The following is a 6,659-nucleotide window of genomic DNA, read 5'->3' as shown; positions in this document are numbered from 1 at the left end:
ACAGATGTGGGGACCTGCATGGACACTTCTAAGCTTAATTATCAGCTTAGATCTGGTATCGCTGCCACCATCCAGAATTTCTGAGTACCTGGATCACTCCCTTTCCCCCCAGAATCTTCCCCTTCCTGGGTAGCCTTGAGAGACTCCTCCACCAATTCCCTCGTGAGTCCAGGTCCAATTTTCTTGGATCTTAAAAGCAGGGAAAAAAAGAATCAGATATGAAGAAAAAGGCTTTTAATTACAGAAAAGAAAGGTAAAAGAAAACCCTCTGAGCGAGATTAGCATATCTGCTACTCTCACAAACAACAGATTCAAAACACAGAGGATGTTCCCCTGGGCAAAAATTTTAATACCCACAAGAATGCCCAAATTTGATAATTCCCTTAATGGTACCAAGACAAGTTACAAAGAAAATAAAAATAAACCTATTTATCCCTTTCTAAAACTTATTACTCTGATAAGAGGCTGGTTCCTTGATCTTTTTCACTCCAGCTGAAACTGAAACTGGCTAAACAAAGGAAACTTCCCTCCTTCCTTTTGAAACATCTTGTTCCCTCACTGGTTCCTCTGGTCAGGTGTTAGCTAGGCTAGGTGAACTTTTTAACCCTTTACAGGTAAAACAGGCATTAACCCTTAACTATCTGTTTATGACAAACACTGATAGAAAGAAATGCGCAGCTGTTTGCCCCCTCCCCCAGGTATTAATACAGACCCTGGGTTAATTAATAAGTAAAAAGTGATTTTATTAAATACAGAAAGTAGGATTTAACTGGTTCCAAGTAGTGACAGACAGAACAAAGTGAATTACCAAGTAGAATAAAATAAAACATGCCAGTCTATGTCTAATCCAGCTGAATAGAGATAAATTCCTCACCAGTTCCAGAAGGCTCCCTTTTATAGAATGATCTGCTTTTAGGCTGGGTCCAACAATCACTCACACCCCTTGCAGTCACTGACCTTTGTTCCAGGTTCTTTCAGGTATCTTTGGGGGTGGAGAGGCTGTCTCTTTAGCCAGCTGAAGACAAAATGGTGAGGTCTCCCCTGGGCTTTAATAGACTTTCTCTTGTGGGTGTAGATTCCCTCCTCTCTCCTATGCAAATTCCAGCTCCAAGATGGAGTATCAGAGTCACCTGGGCGACTCACATGTCCACACATGACTGAGTTCCTTACCAGCCAAGCCACATTCCTGGGAAAGCCCAGATGTGGATTGATGTCTCCAAGTTCACTGTTGGCTTAAGTGTTTCTTGATGGGGCACTTACCGAGAATAGTCTTTTCTCAGGAACCTGACCAACTGCTTCACCACAGCCTACATAGAATCAAACAAATATGCAGCCAATATTCATAATCTTGAATACAAGAATGATACATGCATACAGATAGGATTAATAGATTAAGCAGATCATGGTCTTTACAGAGATACGTTACATGGAATATGTAACCTAAAACCCATTCTAGTTATGTTATATATATATATGGATTTCTTCGAACAACGCACAGTCAACCTGTGAAGCTCTTTGACAGAGGATGGTGTGAAGGCCAAGACTATTACAGCTTTCAAAAAGAACTAGATGAATTCCTGGAGGATAGGTCCATCAATGACTATTAGCCAGGATGGGCAGACATGATGTCCCTAGCCTTTGTTTGATGGAAGATGGAAAAGGTTAATGGGGAATCATCATTTGAGAATTATCTGTTCTGTTCATTTCTTCTGAAGCATCTGACATTGGCCACTGCTGGAAGACAGGATACTGGGCTTGATAGACCTTTGGTCTAACATAGCACAACCTTTCTTTAAGTTCACTGAAGAAGGAAATGATGTGAAGATGTTGTGTTGTGTTGTGTTTTCCTGAATTTGGGTATCTCTTCTGCTATCTAAAATAGAAGAATTGTTTTAGCAACCTATGAATGGGGTTGCCTGGGGGCCCCATTCTGAGACTGCTCAATTAGGGCAAACTGCAAAGAACAGGGCAGATAATCCCCCAAATGGGTGGTTATTCTAATACTTGGATTTACCAAGGCAGCAGCACAACAGCTTTCTCAATGCTTTACTGCTTACACAGAAGCCAAAACACAGGTCCCGTAAAGACACTCAGCCTTGGGCTGCCATCCACACAGCCAAGACAAGTATGCTGATGATTATTGAAAATCTTGTTCATCATATAATAAAATTCTACCAATCCCAAAGGATTATACACAGCACCTCCCAGGTGAATGAATATTTCAGATATTATTCAAATAATCACTTGCAGCCAATTCTTATTAACTAAACTACGATTTACTTAAAAAGAGAGAGTATTGGTTAAAAGATAATTATACACAGAGGCATGATTAGAGTTTTTAAGTCAATGTCATAGTGGAGACGGCTGGCCTCAGGGTTCCACTTTTTGGGGCTGTTTGGTTTACTGATCATGTGACCCAAAAAGGAGAAACTGGAAACAGCGTGTGCCCAAGGGGGAGCTCTGGGAAGGGTGGGCTGAAGCAATTGGAAATGACTATTTGGAGTCAGGAAGAGTTTGTGTCTCCCTTGGAAAGTGCTCCCCAGAACGGCAGAGACAGGGAGTCCCTGTTCCGGTGAGTTTTGTCCCATCTCTCTCTCTCTCTCCTGGTGCATTTAGGTCCAGCTCTCTCTTTCCTCTGTAATTCATCCCCCCACACATATACCTTCCTCTCTCTGTCACTTCTAATTCCCTGGCCATTACCAATTAGAATCCTGCAGCTGTGGTAACCTACAGTCTAACTTACTTGCTTCCCTATATATCTTTTCTAATAAGTTTCTTATTTTCCTATGGGTTTGATTATTTTGTTTATTAATAAAATTACAGATTAATATTAGAGTATATTTCACCTGTAACACAAGGCCACATCCTGTATGTTGAGCTAAAGCAGTGAGCAGATATGAAAAGATATGGGGAAAATGTTAGCCAGAACCTCCTGTTGTGGAGGAGTTGGAATAGGGGCTGCAACCTTGTGCATTGTAGATAAGCATGTGTAGACAAGGTCTGCCTATGGGCAGGCATCTGGAATGAGGGTGAACTGGGCCACATACAGGCCTGTGCTCATGGCTCCATGAAGGAGCCACCAACCGATATCCTCACTGGGCCGTGGGACCAGAGTGGAACACTTTCTGCCCCATCAGGATTCCTCACCCTCTGGAAGGTGGTTCTACTTATCATAAACTCAGACTTTAAGGTCAGAAGGGACCATTATGATCCTCTAGTCTGACCTCCTACACAATGCAGGCCACAGAATCTCACCCATCCACTCCTGTAACAAACCCCCAACCTGTGTCTGAGTTATTAAAGTCCTCAACTCATGGTTTAAAGACTTCAAGGTGCAGAGAATCCTCCAGCAAGTGACCCATGCCCTATGCTGCAGAGGAAGGCAAAAAACTCCAAGGCCTTGCCAATCTTTCCTGAGGAAATTCCTTTCCCGACACCCAAATATGGCGTCAGTTAAAATCCTGAGCATGTGGGTAAAGACTCACAGCCAGCAACCGTCCAGGAAAGAATTTTCTGTAGTAAACTCAGAATCGCCACCCCAATTTAAACATGCCATCACAGACCACTGGGCATACTTCCCTGCCTGATAATCAAAAGATCATTGGCCAATTAATGCCAAAATTAGGCTATCACCATCATATCCCCTTGTCCAATAAACAGATAGTTAAAGGGTTATGCCTCTTTACATGTAAAGGGTTAAAGAGTTCGCGCTAGCCAGCTGAACATCTGCTACCAGAGGGAAACCAATGGGGGGAACAAGATGTTTCAAAGAAGGAGGAAGTTTTTTTGTTTAAGAGTCAGTTTCATTTCAACCAGAGTGAAAAGATCAGGAACCAGCCTCTTATCAGTGTAGTAAGTTTTAGAAAGGAATAAATAGGTGTTTGTAACTTGTCTTTGTGGCAATTAGGGGAATAATCACAATTTGGGGTATTCTTTGTAATGTACTACAGTTCTGCCTTCCGGGAAACATCTTCTGTGTTTTGAAATCTTCTGTCCTGTGATAGAGTAGTTGAAAATATGGCTAATCTCTCCCAGAGGGTTTCTTTTAAACCTTTCTTTCTTTAATTAAAAAAGCCTTCTTTTTAAAATACCTGATGTTTTTCCTTGTTTTAAGATCCAAGGAGTTTGGATCTGTGTTCACCAGGGAATTGGTGAAGAGCTTCTCAAGGCTACCCAGGGAAGAAAAGTAGTGCTTGGGGGTGGTGGCAGCCAGACCAGATCTAAGCTGTTAATTGAGCTTAGAGCTTCTCATGCAGGTCCCCCACATCTGTACGCTAAAGTTCAGAGTGGGGAAGGAACCCTGACACCCCTCCAAAACTTATCAAGCTTAGTCTTGAAGCCAGATATGTCTTTTGCCCCCACTACTCCCCTAGGAAGGCTGTTCCAGAGCTTCACTCCTCTAACGATTAGAAACCTTTGTCTAATTTCAAGTCTAAACTTCCTAGTGTCCAGTTTATATCCATTTGTTCTTGTGTCCACATTGGTACTGAGCTTAAATAATTCCTCTCCCTCCCAGATATTTATCCCTCTGATATATTTATGAAGAGCAATCATATCCCCCCTCAACCTTCTTTTGGTTAGGCTAAAGAAGCCAAGTTCTTTGAGTCTCCTTTCATAAGACAGGTTTTCCATTCCTCGGATCACTCTAGTAGCCCTTCTCTGTACCTGCCACTTGGTATCAGGTTAACTGAAGAAGTGAAGCGCATGGAGTATGAGCATGTAAAGTTGTTCCCTTGGTGGAATTGGAAATGAACCGGCTACAGGGTGTGAATCCAACTCAGGTTATGAAAGGGAGGGGGCCAGGAGGACTCATGGGACAGAAGCCCAGTCAAGAATTTCCAATGCACTGGAGTGAGGGGTGGGTGGGGAGCACCCTACTTTAGGACCCATTCAAGGAAAACCAGAGCAGCAGACAATAAGGTGGAGCCACCACCTGGAGTATGCGCAGGGGAGCCTGAAGGGTGAAGAGCCCAAGATGAGCCCTGAGATGAAAAAGGCCTTGATGGCCACTAAATGGTGGGCCAAGAACTGGGTTGGCCATATACTGGAGGAACGGTCCTGGGCAAGATGGAAATAAAATATATAGAGAGAGTCCAACCAGGAGTAGCGCAACCGATCGACCTCCACCTGGAAACAGGTATAGGTTGAATTCTCATCCGGGTGTCGGTCATGCAAGTCGTCCACCAGGGAGTGATGATTGACGATCTCTCTGAGGATGCCTGCAGCAAGCTGGCTGCTGTCGATCCCTGAGCGATTCTGGTCCTCAGAGATGGTACTAAAATCCCCACCCAGGCCCAGGCACATGTTAGGATCCAAAGTGCCGAGGATGGCAAACACCTGTTGATAGAAACACACCCACTCGGGCTCTGCATTCGGGGGGTAGACATTGAACAGAGTCAAAGTCAGCCCCTCCACACAGGCCTGGAGGTGCAGCAGGCAACTTGGTGTGACCTCAGCAACTCCCAGCATGTAAGGCTGTAGGTAGGGGGAGAACAGGTCGGACACCCCAACCAAAGGAGTGCTGAGGTGTCTACAGTATAACCGAACCCTCACTGCAGCAGCCATCAAGTATTGGCAGCTAGATCTATGTGGGTTTCCTGCAGGCAAACCACTAAGTACCCTACTTCACAAAGGAAGGAGAGCACCTGGCAACTGTGGAGACCGCACCCCTCCCCCCCCGCCAAGAACCTCTGGTGTTCAGTGTTGAAAAGATGGTTGGCTTCTTTATGAAGACTGAGATGAATCCTCGTGGACAGGGAATTGCCAGCTGGGCTTGCAACAATCTCCGACCAACCCAAAAGCCTTGTCACAGAAGTTGCAGGCTCACTGGTAGACCAGGATGTCCTACCTCCTAGTTACCCTCCACTCCTCCAAAACAGCCCTTTCTGCTCTAACACACTGTACCCCACTCACCTCCGAGAGATGAGATAGATCCCAGGAGTCCTGATGAGAGCTCTCTCTCCACAGAATTAGGAACAGTTGTGACAGACCCAGGCCAGTGTGGTACAGGAGTCTGGTAGAGGGCAAATATACTGGTCACTGGATGAGTAGTTTTCTGTTCCCTGAGTGACTAAAGCAGGGGCTGCACTGGAGTAATCAGGAACCTGCTAGAACCAATTAAGGCAGACAGGCTGATTAGAACACGTGCAGCCAATCAAGGCAGGCTAATCAGGGCACCTGGGTTTAAAACGGAGCTCACTCAAGACAGGCAGGAGAGAGCCAGAGGAGAGGAAGTGTGTGTGAGGAGCTGGGAGCAAGAGGAGGGAGAGAATAACAGTTGTGGACAGACCCAGGCGCCAGTGTGGTAAGGAGTCTGGTAGAGGGCAAATATACTGGTCACTGGATGAGTAGTTTTTGTTCCCTGAGTGACAAAGCAGGGCTGCACTGGGTAATCAGGAACCTGCTTAAACCATTAATGGCAGACAGGCTGATTAGAACTCCTGCAGCCAAGTCAAGGCAGGCTACTCAGCACCCCTGGGTTTAAAAAGGAAGCTCATTCCAGTCAGGGAGGGAGGGAGCTTGGAGGAGAGGAAAGTGCGTGTGAGAGTGGGAGAAGAGGCACAAGAGCTGAAGAGTGAGAGGCTGTGCTGCTGAAGCCAAGGAGTACAAGCGTTATCAGAAAACAGGAGGAAGGTCCTGTGGTGAAGGAAAAGAATGAT

Source organism: Chelonoidis abingdonii, chromosome 1 (assembly GCF_003597395.2).
Source record: "Chelonoidis abingdonii isolate Lonesome George chromosome 1, CheloAbing_2.0, whole genome shotgun sequence".
Taxonomy (NCBI): domain Eukaryota; kingdom Metazoa; phylum Chordata; order Testudines; family Testudinidae; genus Chelonoidis; species Chelonoidis abingdonii.
The sequence above is the reverse complement of the archived record's forward strand: the minus strand, read 5'-3'. Positions refer to the sequence as shown.